Below are 24,792 nucleotides of genomic sequence, written 5' to 3'. Positions count from 1 at the left end.
CCTTAGAAGCTGAGAGGCCTCTGAAACAAAATGTAAACATTGATTATCTGCTGCTGTGGAATACAACAGGTGCTTCTGTGATTGGTCTCATGTTAGATGTTTTTAATTAATGGCCAATCACAGCCCAGCTGACTCTGACAGAGAGTCTAAGACACAAACTTTTGTTATCATTCTTTCCTATTCTATTCTTAGCCAGCCTTCTGATGAAATCCTTTCTTCTATTCTTTTAGTATAGTTTTAATGTAATATATATAATAAAATAATAAATCAAGCCTTCTGAAACATGGAGTCAGATCCTCGTCTCTTCCCTCATCCTGAGACCCCTGTGAACGCTGTCACACACCAGGCAATGCTTCCCTGCTCTCACCACGGCTCTGGTGGGAGGGAAACGTGGCTCTGGGTGGTGGGAATGCTGATGGTCTGCCTGCATTTCAGCCCCCACTGCCAAGTCAATGCCAGCAGCAGCCAACACCTCTCTGTACCTACAGCATCCTAAGGGAGGGAGCAGAGCCTGAGTCACCCAACAAGGATTGCTGTCACCTTAGAGATGGAGGACTCATCATTCAGGCTCTGCTGAGCCTTCAGCACTCAGCCTGGCGTGCTCCCATGTCCTCAATTCCCCCACTGGCTGTGGCTCTCTCAGTGCCTCAACCTCACTACGGGACATGAGATGGAAACCTCAGCTCACATCTGCACCTTGTGCTTCTGTCCCAGCCAGGGTGACAAGCAGCTTCCATTTCCTGGCTCCCAGGGAGTTTTATTTGAATGTTTCATGCAGCCAGGGCAGGGCTGTGGTCCTGGGGGCCGTGGCATCTCCTCCACCCTGAACACATCTGTAGGTGTGGGAAGGCTGCACAGGGCACGTCCTTGGTGTGAATAAACACCCAAAGGGATGTACTTTGCCACTTGTCTCACACTAATGCAGCTCTTGTTAGCTGATGATTTTTGATGGAGATGTGTGTGCACTAATGGGAGATTGCCAGGCTAGAAGTAATTAAAAAAAAAAAGTTCCTTTCAGCATGTTATAATCATTCTGAATTATTAAACAGGACAGAATTTTTAAAGTCTAATTCACTTTTCCATTATTTATGCTGTCTGCTTCAGTTTTATTCTGCCTTTTGAGAGTTATGAATCCACCAGAAAGTTTCACTTTCGGGTTGTGACGCTGTCAGTGTTGGAAGCTGCCAAGACTCATTTAAAAACCCCGTATGAGGGATGCATCCTCTCCCATTTCCATGCACAGCGCTGAAATTTCAGGCCCTTTTTTAGCACTGCACCTACAACAGAGGAATTTTTCCAGTTGCAGCAAGAGAGGATCAGAGGAGGAAGGCAGCACATCAAAGGTGCAGGGCAGGGAGCAGCACATGTCCTGCAGTAGGTATGTGATCAAACAGATAAGTGTCCATGCCTTCAGCCAGCCCTGCCTCCCAGCCCCTGCTGACACATCTCAGCTCTAGCTGCAGCCTCTGCTCCTTACATGCTCTGAAACACAAGGGTTTTAAACCATAATTTACTGTTTCTTTTTTTGACATATTTCTAAATCGGTTCAATATGGTCTCGAACCGCTGAACTGAAGGGTTTGACTTGCTTCCAAATCAAAGTGTTCATAAAAGAAAAAAAAAATTGGGAAAGGGGAGGGGGTGGGGGGACAAAAGAAAATGCAAGGAAAAGAGAAGTGCTCTGGTAGTTTAAATCAGTCAGCCCTGCACAGTGATTTAAAACCAGTGGAGCACTTCAAGTTTTCATAAGCACTTAGCTCTGGAAGCAGTCCGAGCCCTGAGCACGTGCATTTGTGGAATCATTTACCATTATTAGAGAGTTTGAATGGTGCTTGAGCTCTCCCTCTGCCCCCATAAGCTCTCTGCCTGCTGTGATTAGTAGGGTGCTTTCAAGCTTGTGCACAGTCGAGGGTGATTATTTTCCAGCATGCCATCGCCTGTCCCTATCTCCAAAGATCTGAGATCTCCCAAATTCATTAATTCCTTCAGCTCATCTGAATGGAAATGACTGGCTAGACGTGGTTCTTCCCTCAGTGCAATTTTACACCGTGTGTCACAGAGAATAATCCACGTTTGCAGCCAGGGCAGATGGAGCAATCAGGTGCATGCCACAGAGCACTCCTGTGCCGGGTCACACCTGTTATTAAGATATTGTGGAGGCTCTGTGCTCCAGCCACGGGCTGGGAAATTCTGGTTTTAGATGCCCCAGTGCTTCCTTTGAGCTGGAAAGGGCACAAGGACAGTGCTGGGTATTCCCTGGTGTTTTTTATCTTTGTGTTGTGCTGCACTGATGGACAATACTTGGCTAAGCCAAGCCCAGGGTTTCGCACCGGCACAGAGGAAGTCAAGGACGTTGTCAGATGGAGCTGTGCAAAGAGCTGATCTTTCAGGTTTGCTGGCTGACTCAAGCAAATTAAAAAAAAAAATATATATATTGCATGAATTCAGGTTGACTAAAGATGGAAATGTTTTGCTTTTCTGAGTTGAGGGAAAAATCTGAAAGAAACAACCCTGTTTCTTGTTTTTCACTTGTTAAGCTTTTTGGTTGTTAACTGCTCGCAAATTTTGCAAGAAAATTCTGTTGCAATGAGAAAAATGGAATTGTTTCGACTTGAAATCATCTCAGCAATTTCCCTCAGGTCTTTTGGCGAGGTGGTAAAAAAACAACAACAAAAAGAAAAAAATGCAAACCCGAATTCCTACTTTTCCATGGAAATTTCTGACTAGCAGAAAGACCAGCATAAAAAAAAAGTCATGAAATGTCCAAATTTGTGCATGAAGCAATCCGGGTCAGTGAGTGTGCTGTGCAGCCCAGCTCCCTGTGTAGGGCTGAGCCCAGAGCTCTGCTGCTGCCTGCAGGGAAGACAAGGGGAGTTTGAACTTTCGAGAGGGTCCCTGGATCCCTCCATGTGGAAAATCAGAACAAGCTGCTGGCAGAGAGGTCAAACCCCAGGCACAAGAAAGATAATCCCACCCCTACCTCCTCCCAGACGTGGTCTGCAGTGCCCTGGCCCACTCCAGCCCATCTCAGGACATCAGGAGGTGGCTTGGTTTTAATAAGGAAAAAGAGAGGGAGTTTTCTGTGGCAGATAAAGGATGGGAGTGATGCCCTCCCTTCCTCTGGAACCACCAAATCCCTGTGCAAAGAAATATTCTCTGTGCTGTCCAAGCAGGGTGTGGGTGCTGTGAGGGTCAGGCTGGAGTTCCCAGCCCACCTTGGCTCTTGGTCAGGTGTCATTTTGTGATGGTTTTTGCTGATTGATGTGCAAAAGAAGGGTTAGGGGAGGACCAGGTGCTTGGATTTCCCTGCTCCATCAGCAGTTCCAGCTGATCTCACTCCTCCAAGGATCAGCCTTGAGCCCACCACTCTGTAGGGATGGGTGCCTCCAAAGGATGGTCCTAGAGCCCTGTTTGCAGGTGAAATTGCTGCACTGTTGCCTGTAAATAGCCAATTGCAATCTTTCCTTCAAAATACTTGCATGGAAAACTTGTGGAGCTTTTCTTGTTTGTCTTGTTTTGCTCTGGTTTGTTTTCCGTTCTGGTTTGGTTTTCAGGTTTTTTTTTTTTTTTTTGCAAGAGCAAATTTAGAAAATATTTTTGAGAGGGATGATCAAGGAAAACCTCCAAACCATTGATTTTACACAAGATTTCAGTGTCCTGAAGAAATGCACAGCAGAAGGTCCTCCATACCTTTGAGAGAAAATAAAACAATTTTGGGACAGACATAGCAAGCATTTATTGAAAGGAGAAAGTCATATCTTTACAAACTGCCCTGATATTCTATAAAACCTATAGATTTATTCTGCCCTGATATTCTATAAACCTATAGCACCTATTCTATAAATGAAAAATTGGAACTGAAGAGAATTAGAGCTTTTTGTAAACACAAAAAAGGGTTTGAAAGATCAAGACAGAGCTGTGATAAAAGATAACCCTTGGGTAGCTGTGCTGATATCTTTAATGAGAGGAGTGAGTGAGAGCTGAGGTTCCTTGCTGACCACTGGCTGCCTGGATGATGCTGTTCCAGCTGTTTCACACCTCTGTGCCTCAGTTTCCCCTTCTTCATGTTAGAAGCTGGGATTCAGGCCTGCCCTGCAGACAGCTGCTAGATGTCCTTGCACCTTGCTGAAGTTCTAAGAAATTTGTGAGATTATGTTTCTTTCCCCCTCCTAGATGACTGGGTCTCTTTTGTCTCATTTTTCAATCCTAATGAAAGGGGAAAATCCACCTGAATTTGCCCTGTTCTGGAAGGGGAAAGTCCTTCTCATTATTAAGCTGTTATTTTTATGAAGCTGTACCTTGCAGGCCCTCAGTACTTATGTTATAGCCATCAGAAGCCAGGATGAGATCCCATAAACCATTCTTTATGGTAACCAGATGGTCATCAAGGCTGCAGAGGCACCTGACAGTGCCTATTAGAGAGAAACACCTGCACCAGCCTCAACCACCTCTGTGCCAGCCCTACCAGGGGGTGAGTGGCCTCTCCTGCAAAAGCTGGGTGGTTTTGGAAGGATATTGTCACAATCCCCCTCCCCAGACCCATTAACTGAAGCTGTCCTGTCCCAGAGATGTCCCCCCAGCCCTGACTCCTTCCCTTTTATTTTTAACCCTTTCTTTGGGCATTATGTAAGCAGCTGGAATAGCTATCCCAGCCTTCCTGCACCTATTAGAAAACTTGGTTGACATTTTCTTGCCTGATTTGTATCTGGAAAATGCAAAAGCTGGGTAGTTTTTGGGGGGATATTGTTACAATCCCCCTCCCCAGACCCATTAACTGAAGCTGTCCTGTCTCACAATCCTGCCCCCTTCCCTTTTATTTTTAACCCTTTTTTGGGCATTATGCAAGTGAAATAGCTACCCCAGCCTTCCTGCACCTATTAGAAAACTCAGTTGAATTTTTCTTGTCTTTCTGCTTTGTTTCTGGGAAATGCAAAATCTGAGTAGGTTTTTCAGGGGATATTGTCACAATCCCCTTCCTCAGACCTATTAACTGAAGCTGTCCTGTCCCAGAGATGTCCCCCCAGCCCTGACTCCTTCCCTTTTATTTTTAACCCTTTCTTTGGGCATTATGTGAATAGATGGAATAGCTACTCATCCTTCCTGCACCTATTAAAGAACTTAGTTGAATTTTTCTTGTTTTTCTGCTTTATTTCTGGGAAATGCCCCTGGCAGGGCTCTCTGGCAGGACCCCAGCTCACCCTGGACAGGGCTGTGGGCTCCCATCACCTCTGAGACCCTCCCTGCTGGCAGAAGATGCCAGGTCCCACCAGCCTTGCCCATGGCACCAAGCACTGCCCCTCTTGGAGTCCACTTTCCTCCCAACTTTGGGGCTGTTGGCTCACCAAAATGAGTTTATATGAGGATTAGGACAGTGCCAACTCATGTCACCATGCCCAGGAGCAGTCAGCAAGCAGCCTCTGGGTCAGGCTGGCTGGCTGATGGCAGGAGGATGCTCAGAGAGGGTGTTGGGCAGAGGATACCCCACAAAAAGCTGGTTTTGTTTTAATTAATATTGGAGTATTTTAAGTAAGAGTTGAAATTATTCATTTTATATTACAATTTGTTGAGATGATAATTGAAAAAATTGAAAATTGAAAAATTTTATTATTGCTTTTGTTGATAATTTAAAAGTCTTGTGTGGTTTATGTTTGTGTGTTTGGTTTTTTTTTATTTTATTTTATTATTGATTTTAAATTATTGGATAAAAAATTTATCCAACAAAAAAGCATAACCCATCCAGGCATGTTAGGGCCACTGACAGTCTCTACGTGACTAATAATTCCTAATAGCAACAGGTTCACTGCACCTGGTGTGGCAGGGAGGTGCTGTTACTGGAAGGCTTGTTTCACCTCTCCTAAAAATCAGAGATGGACTGGTTTTGCCATCTAAACTAGTAATTAAGCAGAACTGGTAAGAAAAAAAATAAATATTGAAGCCCTATAAGGAAATACACATCACTGGTTTTGCAAAGCTGGTTCAAACCTGTTTTGATCCATGTGTATCCCTATGACATCCTGCAGCAGCCAAACACTTGATTAAAACAATATTGTTCAAATCCACCCTTTCAGGAAAGACAACAACTTCTGAGAAACAACCAGGTTTTATTTTGTATTATTTCTTTTTGCTCAAAATGAGCTTTTACAACTGTGAAAGCAACACCACAGCATTAAACTCTGTGGCTTCTAAGCAAGGGGGAAGCACTGTGGCTCTTGCAGTGCCCTTATTTCCTGACAAACTGATGTAACCTGTTCTGCATTGCCCAATTCCCCTTGAAAAAAAAAATAAATTAAAAAAAAGTGAGAAAAGGAAAGAAAAAAAAGAGGGAGAAAAAAAAACCCTTACTCATGGGTTCTTTCCTCAGAAAGCCACACCACACTCAGTTTCCCAGAGAATGAGTCACGGCTGACATCCGGCATCCTGCCTCTCACCCTGAGCCCAGGGCAGCTCAGCAAGGGAAGAGAACACTCAGGGTTTCTGCTGTGAGCTCCCCTAGATGGGCTGGGAATGGAAGAGAACACTCAGGGTTTCTCCTGTGAGCTCCCCTCAATGGGCTGGGATGGAGAGAATGCTCAGGGTTTCTCCTGAAGCTCCCCTTGGTGGGCTGGGGATGCAAGAGAACACTCAAGGTTTCTGCTTTGAGCTCCCCTGGATGGGCTGGGAATGGAATAGAACACTCAACATTTCTCCTGAAGCTCCCATTGATGGGCTGGGATGGAGAGAATGCTCAGGGTTTCTCGTGTGAGCTCCTCTGGGTGGGCTGGGGATGGAAGAGAGCACTCAGGGTTTCTCCTGAAGCTCTCCTTGATGGGCTGGGATGCAAGAGAACACTCAGGGTTTCTCCTGAAGCTCCCCTCGGTAGGCTGGGGATGCCTGGGGATGTGGGGATGCCATGCTGAGCACCTTGGAGGGGGGGTACAGCCCATCCCTGCCCCAACACCTCCCCAGCAGGATCACCACAAAATACACATGAGCAAGCAGGTTTTTTTGCCCTAAAGCAACAAGTGTGCTTTAATCCTAAAAAAAGGACACTAAATGGCTTGGGAGATTCTTGTAACGAGAAGATAACTCTTATTTGCGCAGAGTTTTTAATCCTGTAGGTGTATTCTTTCATTATTTGGTTACAGGTACTGATTTCTACTGATTTTTGGTTACAATACTGATTTCTTTGACACTACTGATTTCTTTGGTCTAAATTCTCAAGAGTGATTTTCTAGCCCAAATTTTTTGGTATATGGCTACTGCCAGTGGTAGAGTCACCACCCCTGGAGAGACTTAAAGAGATGTGGCACTTGGGGACAGGGTTTAGTGGTGACCTTGGCAGTGATGGGTTAAGGATGGGACTCATTGATCTTAGAGAGCTTTTCCAAATTTGGCTGGAAAAAATCTATGATTCTGTCTTTCCTCTAAAAATCATGGGTTACATTTGAAGAGTGCAGTCAAAAGTGGTTGGAGTGGCTCTGGTTATTCATCTTTGGGGACCTTTTTGAAGGTACTTTGGTTGCCACAAGCTGAAATAATTTCAAGTTTGCTTATCCGCCCCCTGCCTTTCCAACCTCCACCTCTGCATGCCCTGCCTTGTCCCTCCATCCTTTCCTTCTCCATCCTTTCCCTCTCCACCCTCAGCCCCCACACAAGAACTTCCTTTACCCTCACCTTTTCCACCAGTGACACTTCCAGCCCTCCAGCTGCCCCTCAGAAATGCTCTTTAATGCCTTTAATCCACCACAGAAGGACAACTTTGCATCTGTCCACCAGCATCTCCATTTCTATTTTAAACTGGGCTTCCAGGCACTTCCTGAAAATAGTTGATGGCTCGTGTCCCCTCCTGAGCAACTGAGTGCTGTGAGCTATCTGGTTTGGAAAGTGCAGATATCCAGAGACCAAGGAACAGTGGAAAGTGTTGATTTCCAGGCTATTTCAGTGTGATATCTAAGCATAATGGAAAAATAGATGATTGGGTGTTGCCAGTGCTTTTGAGCTTAGGGTTGATACCTATAAATAGAAACACCCAAAATTATTCTTAGAAATTGAGTCACTAGTTCTTAATATTTCTAGTAAGTCAGTGGGAGTTGTGATTCTTAGGACAGAGGCAAAAAGTGTGTAAGCCCACACAAAAAAGCAGCTTCTAAAAGCATTTACTGACCCCTTTGCTCTTGAGCAATGTTTCCCAAACAGGAAGATTTGTTCAACAGTGAGATAACTCACCCAAATCAGCTGTGCACAGCCCTTTTTAGCCATGAAGGCATAAATTCAGGGCCTTCCTCACAACTCCTGGCTGCTCCTTTTTGCAGTTACTGAGTTTTTCTGCAGGGTTTTTGTCTCCAGGGGCAACTCAGCCTTGGAGAAAGCCCTGACCAGAGGAGGAGGAAGAGGTCTGGAAAGCCTTGGGATTAGGAAGGTGCTGTGGGTCCAGGTGTATTCCAAAGGGAAATGTGGTGGCATCTCAAATCCACGTGTGGTACCAGTGTGGGTGTCCCAGCACTTTATTTGGGAAAGGTTCTTCACCCAGAAGATGGCTGGGCACTGCAAGAGGCTCCCCAGGGCAGTGGTCACAGCAGCAAGCCTGACAGGGCTCAAGAATTGTTTGGGAAATGCTCTCAGGGACATGGTGTGACCCTTGGGAGTGCCCAGTGCAGGGCCAGGAGTTGGACTCGATGTTCCTTGGGGTTCCCTTCCAGCCCAGGACATCCTATGAGCATTCTATGAACAGCAGCGTTTTTTGCTGCCCATTTTCTGTGTGCCAGCAAACTGCAGAGCCCAGAGAGGATTTTTACCTCTGGATAAAAATCTTACTTTTTTACCTCTGGATAAAAATCTTACTTTCTTTTCTTACTTGTTTTCTGCCTTTTCCTCCTTGTCTGCAGCCAAACTTGTCCAAATTGTGTCTCCTTCATGCCGAGGGAAGAAGGGATTTCCCTGCCGCTCTCGTGGTGCTGGCTGCTGCATCTGGTCTGCAAAAGTCACTCCATTCACACAGGCAGGAAGAGGATGAGTAACAGAGCCCCAGAAGTTCTTCCTCTCGTAGATTTATGGTCCTTTCCCTGCATGAGGGCTAAGTTCTTTCCCTGAGCAAAATTCCTAAATCAATGGCTTGATTAATAGCTGAGAAACATTTTTCCCACCAAGTCTGGAAGGACTTTTCACACATAATTAGCTAAAGGAGCCAGAGAAGACATACAGATTTTTAAATTGTATATTATTGTTTTAAATTATATAAAGCAGTCAGTTTTAAGTCAGATGAATAAAACAACCTTCTTGGGTGTTCAGCCACACAAAGGAGAGCAAAATACAAAGCAAAAGGTCTGAGATACTCTCTAAGTCAGAGCCCTTAATTCACTGCATGCCAAGATATGTGACTAATGACCATCTCAAATTGCATAAAGACCTGAACTAGTAGAGGTCACCTTAATTTCCTCCACCTTAACTAGTGCATCTCTGATAAGCAGTGTGTGTGCATTAGAAGATGGGAATAAGCTAAACCAGAACATTCCTTGTCTGGGTTACACACAGGATGGGGGGAAGGTGGGGGGAACCTCTCAGAAATTAGTATGTCTGTAGTGTGTTTCCCAGAGTGACTCCTGTTCAGACAAGCATAACATTTGCAATTTCCCTCTAACGTTTTTCGATGGGTTAGGGTTTCTTTTACTTAAAAATAACAAAAAAAAAAAAAAAAAAAAAAAAAAAAAAAAAAAAAACCCCCCAAAAAACCACCAAAAAAAGAAAAATTAAAAAAAAGTTTAAAAAAATCAACAAAAACCAACCCAACAGTAAAATAAACCCTAATCCATTCAGAATACAAAGCTGGGCCAAGATTGGATTTTAGAAAGTCTGATGCTACATGAATTTCACGTTCATCATTAGTGACACCACATTGTGTTAGAAGATGCAGGACACAGGGATAAGACAGGCAATCTCTGCCTTAGCAGAAAAAAAATACATGTCACATCTGAGATCTTTGAGCAGCTCAAACACAGATTATCACCACACAAGAAAAGCAGGAGGTGGAAATTGTGGTGGATGCATTTTGATGGATTTCAAAGCAGCGCATAGGTGAAAACTGGACATTTTGTTGGAAGTGCCCAGGTGTGGTCAGGCTATTGACAGCTCCAGGGGCCAGCTGGGAATGGTGATTTGCCTTTCAGACCTGCTCCTCCTCGTAACTCCTGACCACTCCAAGAGGTTCACAGGACTGCCTTGGCCAAAAGGAGATGTTTTTCCTGCTGGCAAAACAGGAGGTTATTCCCTTTGAAGCTTGTGGAGCAGAGGAATTTATCCTTTGGTAGAGATCCATCTGGCCTTATCTCCTTGTCCACACCTTCCCCATGGCCATGGTTGTCTAACAGGAGAAGGAAATGGCCTCAAGTTGCACCAGGAGAGGTTTAGATTGGATATAAGGAAAATTCTTCATTGAAAGTGTTGTCAGGTATCATAAGGGGCTGTCCAGGGCAGTGGAGTAATCATCCCTAAAGGTGCATAAAAGATGTGTAGCTGTGATGCTGAGGGACAGGGTTTAGTGGTGGACTTGGCACTGCTGGACTTGACAACCTGAAAGGTCTTTTCCAGCCTAAACCATTGCATGGTTTCATGAGTCTGTATTTCAGGAGGTCTGTCCTTCCCCCCGTGCCAAAGCTGTGCTGAGAGGACAATCTCTGATCCCCACTCAGCTGGACACCAGCGAGGAGAATATCTTACCCCAGAGAAATCCAGCTGCCAGCTCAAGGTTTGGCCAAGGACAGTAACATTTTGGCCAAATTTTCCTTGCAGAGCCAAGGCTTTGCATGCAGCCCAAGCAAGCTGAGGGTGCAACCTCTTAAGAGTTGGGAACGTGAAAAACCACCGGGTGTTCACAAATGCATTGCATCAAATGAGAAAGTTCACACTGAACACAGATCTGAGTGGGGTTAACCTGACACAGAACCAAGAGGTTTGTTCCTGCAGAGGCACAAGGTCTGGGTTTATCATTTCTGCTGTTAACATGCCCTGCAGCAGGCCAGAACTCTACAATTTGCTCCAACATGAAACAAACAATTCACCTCATCACACTTTACAGCCCAGCACCTCTGCCAGCCACTGATGCCTCAGGTTTCAGCTTTTATATTTTTCAGGTTCTGTGCTGCTTTAGTGTGTAGTTCTGAGCTTCATACTATGAGGATGGTGAGCTCTGTGCACAGAGCAGGGAGAAGGACAACAGCTGGGCACCAAGGACAAATGATCCAAATCTCAGCCCAAGAGCACAAACAACGAATGAGAGAAAAATAAGAAGGATGGGACTTCATGGGCTGGAGCTGTAATTAGATAATTAACTCCAATATGCAAATGGAGCAGATCTTATAAAAGTGAGACACCCTGTGACTGGGCATCCATTTTTGTGACCATTTTGGGTTCACCTGGGGTGCAGCCCTGGCTGGGCTGTTGTGCTGCCAAAGGTGGATCCATTGAGGCCTCCTAATAAATCCCTGCTTTATTGTTTAGCTCTGTCCAGCCTCTGTTCAGGTCAGCCTTGGCAAGGCATCACCCCAGGGACACTGCCATGGTCAGGCTTGAGAGCACAGGACACCAAGCCAGCTTTAGGTGCATGTGAAGGAGTCCCAGCCATCCTTGATGAGATCTGCAGTGAGTGCACAGGGAGGCTGGGGAGACTTGCTCAGATGGGCAATTTGGGTGTCTCCTCTTGCCGAATGAGTCACACCCGAAATATTCAAAGGCATCCTACCTGCTGCAAACAAGCAGCCTTTCCCATGAAACCTCCTGTTTGCTATTCTGACTCTGACACCACATCTGATTTTGCATGATAGAAATCAAGTCTGTGCTTACTTTGGTGAGATGAGTGTTGTTTATCAAATCAGGTTGTTTCTTTATGCGCAGCAAATCTAGAGGTGTTTATGACAATTAAAGTTTTGTGTGGGAACGCCACAGAAGCCCCAGGAATAGCATCAAACTGAAAGAAATTTATCTGCTGCTACAACCCACTGATGATCAGAGAAACACTCTAGGAGGAAAGATGAATACCCAGCAGTAGGAGATAACTGCACATAATCCCCTGGGTGGTATTCCAGCTGTAGAAATTCAAGCCAGAATTTGGAATTTTTGCACAGAAAACAATTTAATCAATTGTTTGTTTCATTTCCTGGTAGTTTTTCCAGCTGAATCACTTTGCAATCCACTCTCATGTCTGCTGGTGTAGAGGGAAAAGAGTACTGTTGAAAGGGTAGACTAGCACAGGGGGAAAAAAAAAGACAGTGATCAGAAATTGTTTCTTCACAGCACAAATACAGAGTAAACATGACAAGCAGCAGGGATGGCATCCCTCCCATTAGACAGTCACTGTGGGGAAGGTGAGGAAGGGAAGATAAAGCTGGGTGGATCTCAGCCCTGAGGAATCCCAATGAATGCTACTGACTTTTCAATCCCTTCCCTGGTCTCCCTGTCTTTTTGCTCCTCTTTTCTGCATGTCCCCAGAACCCAGCATCACTGCTCAGGGTCCTACATGAGCCAGCTGAGGAGAGCCAGTTGTGATGTTCCTCATGGTGGAACCACAATGTTTAATTTGGCTGATAAGACGTGGCAGTGTGATTTACTGTGCTGAATGCCTCCTGAAATCTGATCAGCAAAGCATGACACTGGATCTGGGCAACACTTATTGAATCAAGTGATTTTAGATGGTTAAAAATTACCTTTCCCCTAAAGACTCGCAGCATCATCTTATTTTGACCTTTTTTTTTTTTTCCCAGCAAAACATACCCCAAACAACAACAGCAACAACAACAACAAAAATATGTTCAGTTTTCATTCACCCTCCCTCTCTCTTTTTATTTTTTTTTGCAAACAGCAAGAAAGAAGTTTTCTGTGAGTGAAAAACCAAATGGATGGATATTTGCACTGATACAGCTGAAAAATGTCACATTAACAAATAGCTTTTGTCTAAAAATTCTTGAATGAAAAGATTTACTATTCTGTTCATGAAAAGATCTCTATGTGGATAAATAATTCTATGTAACTGCTCCTAACTGCTGACTGCCTTTACAATGCAACCAGCTCCCCACAGCAGGGAAGGGCACAACCTATGAATGGATCTTGTCCTGCCTTGGGCAACTTAGATGAGGGATAGCTTAGGATGTAAGAGATTTGCTCACAGGGAACTCCAGGCATGTCTCCTCTGGGTGGTCTCCTCTGAATGTTTTGAAGCAGGCTTTGCTTTCAGGAAGGCTGCCATCACTTCACTTAAACTCCAAAATGTCACTGCTGTGCTGTTTTGCAGGAGAGGGCTGGCATTCCATGTCCTGGGACTGTGGTTACCAAGCCCTGGGGCTGCACAGACCTGAACTCCCTCCTGCTTTTCTCCAAGTGCCTGTCCAAGTGATGGTTTTTTTCATGTTTGTTTTCCCCAAAGAATAGCCCCAAAACAAACGAGACAAGGAGCAAATGCCAACATGGTATTTTAGCTCCTGTTAGACCACAAGGTTTGAGCCTGTTTCAAAGGGAAGTAGCTTGTGAAGGTTGTGGGACTTACTGGGGAAATGCCATGGGAGTTTTGCAGCAGGGTGACCTACACTCCTTTTGGCAGAAGGGAGTTGCATCCATCCAGCAAACCAAAGTGGGAGCAGAAACATCCCCTTTACCAGTTCCCTTTCCCTCCCAGTCTGCAGCAAACTTCTTAATTTGCAGGTCCAAGGGAGATGGGAGAAGTCCAGGGCAAAGGGTTTTTAAACACAGAAGCTCCACATTCAGCTCAAGCAGCCCCTGAGCTGAGAAAGGCTGAGGCTGGGACAGATCCTGGGGACAGCATTTTCATCCCTCCCACCATCCCCAGCCATCTCTGCTTGGCTCTGCTGGGTTCTGGGCAGGCTGGACCCTTCATTTGCAACAAGTTCTTCAAAGTGCACAGCACTTTGCACAGGATGGAGACCATCATTTTTGCTTTGGAGTGTGGATTGGAGGCTTTTATATATTCTTTTAATTAACCCATGTGGCCCCAGGATCAAGCCCCTACTCCTGTAACTGTGAAAATAAATAAATAAATAAATAAATAAATAAATGTGTGAATATATATATGGGTACTTATATATATATATATAAAAAAGTATGCATGCGCTTCTCTGTTTGTGTGTGGTACATAATAGCTCAAAACTGGTTTCTCCCAAGCTCCTTTACTGAACACTTTTAAGCGGTAAATGAATTCAGGAAAAGCTGGGAGAATTGGTGAATAAGTTAAAAAGGAATAACAGGGTTGTTTTGTTTTTTTTTTTTTTTCTCTGTGTAGCTCCAGAAGTGAAGCACAGTCAAAAGCAGAGAACAAAACCCACCATAAGACCAAAAGCAACAATGGAGTGTTTTCCCTCCTGAATGTTTGTTACAGTTCTTGCTGGCCATGCAAAAAAAAAAAAAAAAAGCCCAAATAAAATCTGGCACACAGGTCATTATGTTCTTTGGGAATCAGAAATAGACTGAGTGGGCTTGGTAGGCAAACACACATTTCACAAGCTCCTTCTTGTCACAAAGCCAATATTTGTTCAGGAGAGAATTCTTCCTTTGGGTAATTAATATTTTTTTGCTATTTATTGCTCGCTGGATGGATGTTTTGGAATGTGCAGGGAAGAGGGGGGGGAGAAACCTGGCAGTGTTCCTTGCAGTTATTCCATGGCTGCTGAGGCCTTCCAACAAAAATCCCAGCGCCGAGCGTACATTCCTTTCGTAAGCAAAATGGATCATCAGGCGATGGAATGGCTTCAAAGGAATGTGTGCATCATGCCTTTGACATTTTGCTACAGCTAGAACAGGAGCAGGGGGGAGTAAAAAAGTGAGCTATGGGTGAGCACTTTCCTTAGATTGTACATTTTTTCTTGCTTGTCCACTGCGAAGGAAGATTTCCAGTTGGCACCTGGAAGGCTGGAGCCGTTCCTCTCCCAAGCCACACGCTCGAGAAAAGCCAGAGAGTTTACATTAGAGAGGAACAGGAGGTGAAGGAAATTGTAAACTCGAGTGAGATGTTATAGGGCAGGTTAGATGCTGGTGGGTAGACTCACAAAAGTGGAATGTTATTGCTAAAATCTGGCTCCTTCCAAAAAACCCGTAACGTTGTCAAAGCCTTGAGTTTTGTCTGCTAGTTTCAGACATTCCAACATATGCTTCTTATTTTGTTTTTAATACTTACAGTCCATCCAGAGACAATTCATGGCAACTGTGGCTATTGTAACACTATATAAAACACAGGGTTTGATGACAACTGATATGAAGTGTGATTGGAAAAAATAATGCCCCCTGGTAATGATAATATTTCCTGCTCAGATTGGTCTCACGATAATAGGGCTGCTCCAGTGGTGTTTTCAGAGTTATATACAGGACTCTGGTATTACATTACAGCTGCTGCCTGGTTATACATCCGTGTGAATAGGAGGGAATAAATGCACATGCACAAACACCAGAACATCTGAAAATGAGGGCCAAAATGTGGCAGTTCCTTCTTTGCCTTGGGACAGGGGTGGGAGAACTTTGTTTGCTTGGACACAGCAGACCAGGAAAGCATCTTGAGACCTGGAAGTAGATGATCTCTAAAGTCCTTTCCTACCCAAAACATTCTATCATTCTGTGATTTTGGCTTGTTTCAATGAGAAAAGTGTTTCAATGACCCCCCAGCACCTCAGGTCCCTGTCCTGCCCCACCAGCCCCCCTTGTCCACCTCATCCTTGGATGCTTGGCAGCCTGGCTCTGGAGGTCAGAAATAGCCCAGAGCAGGAAGCTTGGCTTTCAAAGGGGAGGGTGGATGTGGATGAGAAGCAGAGCTGCTGCTCTGGAGCGAGGCAGGGAGAGGGGGGATGACAACCTGCCCACTGGATGGGGTTGCAGAGGATTTGCTTCATCCTGTTCCAAGAGGAAACACGACTGAATCCTTTGTTGTAGCTCCACAAGCAGTCCAGCTCCCCAGCTCAGGGAGGGTTACTCTCATGTGGGAGCAGAGCAACTACCGGCTTGGGATAGCAGCACTAATATGGGCCTGTTTACTTTGGGTTTCCCCATCTCATCCTTCTCACTCCATGATTCCAGCAGTGCCAGCAGAGTTGGGGATGGGCTCTGCTTTCTGCCCTCTGGCTGTTAGCATTTAAATCCTTGCTTTTTGCAAAAAATATTCCAGGTTTCAGAGGTCAGAAGGTATAAGGAGACTGAGTTGAGGGACTGGTTTCCTTGTCCAGAAGTGCACAAATATCTGCATTGGTGAAAAACATGCCTGAGAGGCTTACACCACAAGACTGGGGACACCATGAGGATTGTGGGACTATCCATTGGCGTCCTGTGACCTGCAGCACATTCCTTCCCAGATTAAAGGCCTAAATAAATGGATGTCAGATAAGGGCAACTCCCCTTAAACCTGGATGCTCTGCATGCTCACTGTGGCTGCAGGATGGACAACAAAACCCAACGTGCAGCTCATGCCAGCCTTGGGCAGTGTGAAGAGCTCGAGGCTGATTCCTGCTCTTGGAGGTGACCACGACAGCCCTCAGGAGACAACTGCAGCTGGAAAAGTTCTCCAGGAGCAAAGGAGTCATTCCTGGAGGAGGAATAAAAAGGTTAAGGGATTTTCCTCATGACTCTAGGAGAAGTGTTTTGGCTCTCTCATCCTCATCAGTCCCACACAGCAAAACTGGGAGCAAATGAGGGTTTTCATGGTTGGTGGGAGTCCTGGGACCTATGAAGCTGGGCTGTAGAATTTCACCTCCTGAAAGCAGGGATACCTCAAAGACTCCTGTACTAGGGAAATGTGCTACCAACACACAAAAAAAGCAATGAAATGATGCTGGTGCAGGCAGAGTCCACCATAAATTCAGAGCCTTGAACTCAGTGGCCCAAGACCACATATCTGAGCAGGGGGATCTAAGACAAAGCTGGCAAACAAGGTCTGATCTCACTGGGAGAGGGAGGGAACTGAGTCACCCAGAGATGCACCAACATCAAGGGAAAACTTCAAAGAGGCCGAGAAACTCAGGCTCAAGGACTCCAAGGAAATATCTTCAAAGGCTGAGCAATTTGACCCTGGGGCTGGGAACAGTGCTAGTGTCCACCCTCCTCGGGGATGACGGTGGAAGGGGAAATTTTGCAACTCTCCAAAGCCTGCAAACATGAGCAAAGGCACATGGAAACTGGGAACCGTGCAAGATGCCTGGCGTCACGCCTTGGGAGAGAAACCAGCTGAGGTCCCCAGCCCTCTCATGAGGGACGCTACAGGACTTTGTCTTACCAAATCCTGATGAGAGCCTTTGGCTCTGCGTCATAAATATTGGTGGTGAAGTTTCCAACTGGGTTTTTATTCTTCCCAAACTCTTTCACAACTGCTTGCCTGCTCTGTGGATTGTGCTGAGCTGCTGCTGCTGGAGGAGGCTCAGTCTCCTGTCTCAGCAAAGTCACACAGGGACAGCAAGTACAGGGGGCACTGATGGGAGTCACTCCTACATGGGATTGTTTGTCATCCTTCTCTAGAGCAGCACATTGCAGAGCTGACTATGACTCTGTGTCCTCCCCTGCATTTGTCCTCAGAGGTTTCCTTCAGCCTGAAGCAGAAGATGTCTAGCACGAGGGGATGCAATTTGCTCCAAGTTTGTTGGCTAATGGCATGGAAATTAATTTCCCTGTCAGGAATCCCAACCCAGGTGCAAGCCATTGCACTTAGACAGGCTTTGGGGACAGCCCTACAGCTACCTGTTGTCAGAATTCAGTACATCCCTCTGGCTGTCCTGGATTGCCAAGACCCCTGCCAGGAGGCTCAGAGACCCTGGCACAGAGCCCAAAACACCTGTGGGTTTGATTACGACCCGTGGAGCAAATTACCAACCTTAGATGAAGATTTGCAAGCCACAACAATTTAAGTAGAATGATAGTGAATTCATCACTGGGGGAAAAATAGATTTTTGGAGGTTTTAAAACGGGGGTTCAGGGGGCAAGATGGAGGAATCTGGGTGTGTCCAGCCTTTCTCTTTCTTCTTCTTCTTGGCTTCCATCTTCTGCTGTGAGGTTGGCACTTTTAGATTGGTTTAGAGTAGAGGCTCGCTGTCTAACATAGGTGATAGGTATTGGAAAGTGAATGTAAATATTGTATATGTAGTTTTTAGTATAAAAAGATAACACTGCCTCTGGGATGGCCAGAGTGTCTCAGACTGTCTTGCTGAGCAGACCTCAGCAGGACAGGAGAAAAAATTTTATAGATAAGAAACAATAAACAACCTTGAGACTGAGAAATGAGGAGCTCTGACTCCTTCTTCAAGCGCCAGGCTGAGAAAAGAGACTTTCTAACGTTTCTTGGGGTCACTCTGAGCAGCTAGAGACCCCGAGAACCTGGCCTGTCTGAGTACACACTGTGCCAGCAAAACTACCAGGAGAAAGCCTCTGGAGTAGGAGGCCCCAGAGCCACTTGCCCAAATGGTGCCCAAGAGCAGATTTACCTGGCACCAATGACAATGAGGACATTTGTCACTAATAGGGTTGTCAGGTCCCAGGAGGAGAGGGAACACCCTAGCACAAGGTGAAGCAGGGCCAGCTTTGTTCCTGGAGTGTGCACAGGGCCTGAGCCTGACCCCTCCAGCTCAGAGAGGCAGGAAGAGGGGCTCGGATCCCTCAGCAGCAGTGACAGCCCCGGTGTGATTTGAGCATGGCTAGGGCTGAATGCGGATGGAAAACCCTCAGGGCAGGTTTTACCTGCACTAAGGCTCCAGCCTTGGCACTGTGAAGGCACAGCACTGGGTGAGAGGTAGTAGGAAAGACAGCTCAAGGGAGGGAGATGCTGGGACCAGGCCCCCTGTGCACTCAAACACTGCAGAATTAAAAAATCATTAAAGACCTCTGAACATCATTGAGTCAAACCTTTGACCAAACTAAACCATAGCACCAAATGCCACTGCCATTCACTTCTTGGACACCTCCAAGGATATTGAATCCACCACTTCCCAGGCAGCCTGTTCAAATACTTGACAACCCTTTCTGTGAAGATATTCTCTCTGATGTTCATCTTGACCCTCCCCTGGTGCAGTTTGGGGCCATTACCTCTCTTTCTGAAGAGAAATGCCCAAGGGGTCAGCAGTGTCTTGCACGTTAGGCAAGGACCACACACCCCATTGAGCAGCCTCAACACTGCAGCTCCATCCCCTGGGTGCTGAGGATGGGCTGGCACATCCAGCTGGCACAGGACTGAGCAGGGCTGGCTGGGAATTGTGTCAGCAGCCACCACAGGGGCTCTCTGGGGGCTGCTGCTTGCCAGGCCCTGCTGCAGCCCGTGTTTTCCCACAGCCAGCACAGGTAGGCACCTGGCCCAGAGCAGCTCTTCCCTGCTCTTCCCAGGCTGGGCAGACACCAGCACCCAGCTGTGTGGGTTTGCTGTCTGCTTGTGATAAAAATCACAGAGCAGAGCCTGCTTTTTTTTTTTTTTTTTTTTTTAGGAACAGCTCTAATTCTTTTTCTCTTTTTATGTCTACAATCTTCTCCTGAGCACTGCTGTGAGGGGCAAAAGCAATCCCAATGACAGGCACAGTGAGGAGAGCTCACCCAGCAGCAAGCAGAAAACATTTCCATGGCCCTGGAACCAAGCAATGACTACAGGCCAGATGATGATTTTAGCATTATTGGCAGGAGCTTGGAAGAAATCCACTAAAATAACTCGTGTTTGCTGTGTGCTGAGTGGGATCAGAGTCCCCTGCTCTGCTGCCTTCATGCCTGCTCTGATTTTGGGTGCAAGTTTGGCTCTCCGGGTGGGAATGCAGGTGGTTGTTGCCAGCCAGGCTCATTTGGCATCAGCAGCACCCGGCTGCCAGTACTGTGACTCGGCTTTTAGCCAATATCTGATTTTTTTTTTTTTCTCAGTGGTAAAGAGAGGTCTGATTACTCAAAGTGTGTGATTTTGGGGTGTTCTAGGCACAAACATCACTGTGCATTTGTTTCTTGGTCTGATTTCTATTTGGGACCAAGCACAAGGAGCCTAAGCCAGCTTGGTCTTCTGTGTTCCCTTGTCCAGCAGGTCCAGGCAGGAGACATTCACAAAACAGGGCTCTGAAACAACAATCTCCTTGCCAGCAGGCATGGGCTGGCTTCTCCAATTGGAATGTTCAAACAGGACTCATCCCCAAGTGCTGGAGAAACTCAGTGACCCTGACACCCACCTGGAGTCAAACCCATGGCTCTGCCCCAGGACAGAAAATGTCCTAAAATCAATTAAAAGCAGGGCTGAAGTTGGCTGACAGAGACCATTTGGAGACCCTGTTGTGTCCAGGCTGAAAGGCCAGTGCAGCAGATGAAGGAGGGCCCAGCCATGTGGTTAGATGGGGGCAAAGAGTGACCTCACCTGCATCCCTGCTCCTCAGGTAGCTCCTGAGGAGATCACTTCAGCTGCCAGCACCTCAGCCAGGGACACCTGGAGAAAGAAACCCACAGGAAAATGTGCACAGGGTGAGGCCATGGAGCTGTGGGGCTTTTTCTACCCTAAAACACCTTTTGCAGAAAGGCCCTGAGTGACTCTGAATCCCTTCGATAGAACCTCCTCTCTCTCCAGGCCTCCTACAATCACCTTCCTTGCCCTGACAGAGGAGACTGAAGCTGCTTTTGGCTGTTCCTGCCTTTCCACCCCTGTGTCTGAAGGGTGCCCAGCAGAAGGCTGGAAGGAACCTCCACTTTGTGGGAACTTCACAGCCATCCCGTCTGTCCTCCCCACACAGCCAGACTTGCAGCCAGCACAACTGTCTCCATCTTAATCCCTTCCCTTTCAGGTGGGTTAGGAGCAGAAAGGAGGAAATCAGGCTTTGCCAAAAGAAGGAGAGCACTGGATTTGGGAGGCTGCAAAAGAAGGTGATATAATTGTTCAGACGTGGTGATGCTCATTGCCTGCAGAAACCATGGCAGAACCATGAAAATAATTATGCCCATGCCATGAAGATTAATAAATCAGAAGATTGAGAGAGGGAATACACCCTGAAGCTTGTTTCATGCAAAAAAAAATTATGCAAATGTTGAGGAAATAGCTAATTTGGTGCCTTTTCAACACAGTAAATGGGATGCTTCTAGTTTGGGCAGGGTTTGCCTGTTTTACCATGAGTCACATCCAATCTATGCCACACTAAACCCAGCAAATATTGGCAGCACAAAGTAAGAATGTGCCCATTGACAGGCATCTGAAACAGAGTCGCTTTTCCCAACTTGATATGGATTGTTCATCTCTGGAGCTGTTATGCAATTCTGAGTATTTCGTGTCTGTATATGTGGCTCATTATTAATTTATCCTTTGGGATTGCATCCTGCCAGGCTGAGCATTTTTTAAAACAGTTATGTAGGTGTGTGGAGATGCTGTGTGCCAATGCCAAGTGAAAGTGTGTTGCAGCAGTGATTTAAATGACAAGGCTGATGCTTTGGCCCTATGTCTTCATAGCAGAGGCTGTAGGACTTTCCTCCACAGATTTCCAAATGAAACCCATAACTGCTGGTGGAGCATTTCCATTCCTTCTCACCACCTCCTCTGGGCCAGGCAGACTGTAAAATAAATTGCTTTATTTAAGGACTAGAACTAAAACCCTGGGGCCAAACACCTTCTGTTTTATTCCCATTTGAATCTGTGGCTTAGGCCCATCTCCAGGTGCACTGTAAAGTGAATTTTTGCTTTTCTGTGTTAAGGTGTGGTCAGAGCCAGTGGTCAGGAGACAACATCCAAGGCTTGGACATTCAACAAGTCCTTCCAAGGTCAGTGTGCCTTTGTGCAGCCATGTAAGAGTGGGATGCAGCACTGATGCCCTGTGTTTTCCAAAGAGTATTGTACAATATTTATTTTGTGATCTGGCACCTTGACTCACAGGAAGGAGAAGGAAACCAAATCCCCCAAGCTGAAGAAGAGGGATTGTCCTGTCCTGTCCTAAGCCCCATCAGGCAGTGAGAGATCAGTTTAGGGGCTCACCACCTCTCCTGGCCATGCCCATGTGGCATTTGTGACCATCAAGGCAGCAGGAAACCTGGAGAACAAAGAAGAGATCTGCCCAAAGGTATTAAACCCTCTCATCATCTGCCTTGCAAATTGAAGCCCAGCACTGAGTGGGTGTGAGGAGAGGGCAGGGGTCCCCCCTGCTTTAGATACAGCCATTTTCCTCCCCAAAACCACACAAGCTCTGGTGGTTTGGATAAGAGGGGATTCCATCCATCTCAGGCCAGGGTTTCAAACATTTCATGCCATTTTCACCCTCTCCATGGCACTCCCTAATGCAGCAGCTGTGAGTGGCCAGGTTAGCTTGTTCACACAGGGAAATTACCCCTGTCCAGGAAAAAGATGAGCAAATAAGGTAAGATGTGACCTAAAAATACTGTGGGATAAAGCAGGGCATGGCTTGAAATCTGATTTGTGCTGCAGGGCAGGAACCAGACAACAAGGGAGCCCTGTGCTTTTTTTCATTGAAGGTGCCTGGGAAACAAAGGGCTGAGAGTCACACACTGCTGGTGGCTAGGAAATAATAAAATGCATAAATCCTGAGGTTGGGAGACACCTCAGCCCAAGGATACCAATAATCTTGCAAATAATAAATCCTTCCTCCTTGCCTTGTAGTATTTGTGACAAAAAATTGGGTGCAAGGTGGGTAAAGACACATGGCTCCCAGAAAAGACAACATCAGAGCTAGAAGCTGTAAGCCTAAAGATGGTAAGAAGGGTTTAGGTGAAGAAAGCGTGAAGGACAGCACTAAAACATTTTAGTCATTGCCAGATGAGTGCTTCTACCCCAAAGATGGACTTTCCCTTTGTTCTACATGTGACTCTGGGGGGAAAAACCCACAGTTTCCAATAAGGATTCTTGTTGCTCTGCCTGTGTCCAGGAATGGAGCTGAGCAGCTGAACTCAGGGATTTTTAGGGTTGTCCTGTGCAGGGCCAGGAGTTGGACTCAAAGATCCTTGTGGGTTCCTTCCAGCTCAGGATACCCTGTGGGTCTCTGATTCCATGGCTGGTGGCTGATGCTTAAACAAATAACAGCTTTTTAGCTTTTTACCCCTTTGCCTCATTCTTTCACAGGTTTCCATGTAGGCTGTTCTGAGCAAAGAGTCAGGCTGGTTTCACAGAGGTGATGGAGAAAATGGAATTCATTATTCTCCAGTACCTGTGTCCTTCCACTAAAAGATGAATCTCTGTGAAACATGATGGGATGCAGGAGCAAAGATGTTTGGACTATCATACACCAGCTATACAATACATACATACATACATACATATATATATATATATATATATACACAATATATATATACAAAATATATATATAAATATATATATATACACATACAATATTTGTTTATTTATTTATTTGTACAAAACTTCCCTTGTTTCAGTTGCTCTGGCTTTTGAGGACACTGAACAGTGTTGATTTTAGGGCACAGAGTGGTTTAGATCAAGCAGGAACACTTAGGCTGGAGCAGGAATAATATTTCAATGTGTTAAATTGGTTTGTGAAGGGCACATCACCCTGTGTCTCTGCATCCTGCCATTATGCAGAAAATCCCAGATGTCTGAAGAGAGAGGCTAGGCCTTAGAGGGAGAAAAGAGGGGGAAACAGCATTAGATGGGATATTACCCACTGACTGCTATTTCATGTCTCCAGAGAAATTTACAATGTGATCATTAAATCCTCGAGAGACAAACCTGAACAGTATTTTCTTCCTTCTGGGCAAAAATCTTAGAACTCTTAAAAAGACATCATATTTCACAGCTCAGCAACCCAGAAGCATTTTAAAAACTGGAGGGAGAAGAGGAATTTTTAAACTAGTAGTCTTTATTTTTTTCCCTCTGTTCTTTTCTAAAGCCTCTATGCTGTCAGAATTCTTTTCAGGAAAAATAAATAAATTCTAACATCTGGTAATTAATAGCTTATGAGGCAGGGAACAGTTGTGTGCAGAGGCAGCTCACAGAGCAGAGTGTTTGCCTTGCCCCTTATCTCTGGAGATGGCTGCTCACTCACTACCACAAAAGGTCTCCAGATATGTCTCTTAACCACAATTCTGCTGCTGCACTTCAGGGAGACAAAGAGAAGGATCAATACAGAAATTGTCACAATATTCAGGTTTTCTGTATCAATTTTGTCTCCAGCTTCACGGCTGGCTCAGCCTTTGCAGCTCCATCTCAGTCACAGCAAGTGGATTTTAGCACCTGGACCATTCCCCATCTGTGTGGCCTCTAAACCTCCCACATCCTGACAGCATCTTCAGAAGCTGGTCCTGGTGCAGGGAAAGTTTTTCCCCCCCGTGTTTTCCTTGGGAGAACTTCTGCAGAGGGGTAAAGTGACTTGCAGAAAGTCACAAAGGGGGTATCTACCAATATACTCAGAATTGCAACCACAAAACTTTCCACTTTACCTGGTCCCATTGCTGCTGCTGAGGAATAGAACTAAAACACAAAACCCTGGCAACAACACTTCAGTCCAGATGTCACCCACACCATTGCATAATAAAAATGTCCAGATCAAATTAAATTTGTGGGCCTTTGAGGGTTGCAAAGCCAAATCTTTGAATTTCCTAAATGTGCAGTGTCAATTTTATTTGGATTTCTAGGAACCATAGATGCCTAATACAAGAAAGACATTTCTCTTTTTAATCTCAAAGCCCCATGCTACACCTCAGAAGACTGGGTCTGGACATAAAGGACATAAAATGATCAGGGCATCCAAAACTGATTCCTGCAGCACTCAGCTCCACAAAATTTGCCAGTCTTGCCACTGGTGAGGAAAATCTTCCCTGAGAGCTGTCACACATCTTTAGATAACTGGGCTCTCTTACTTGAGTTTCTCTGGACTTCCTGGGTGAT

This window comes from Zonotrichia leucophrys, chromosome 2 (assembly GCF_028769735.1).
Source record: "Zonotrichia leucophrys gambelii isolate GWCS_2022_RI chromosome 2, RI_Zleu_2.0, whole genome shotgun sequence".
NCBI lineage: Eukaryota > Metazoa > Chordata > Aves > Passeriformes > Passerellidae > Zonotrichia > Zonotrichia leucophrys.
The sequence above is the reverse complement of the archived record's forward strand: the minus strand, read 5'-3'. Positions refer to the sequence as shown.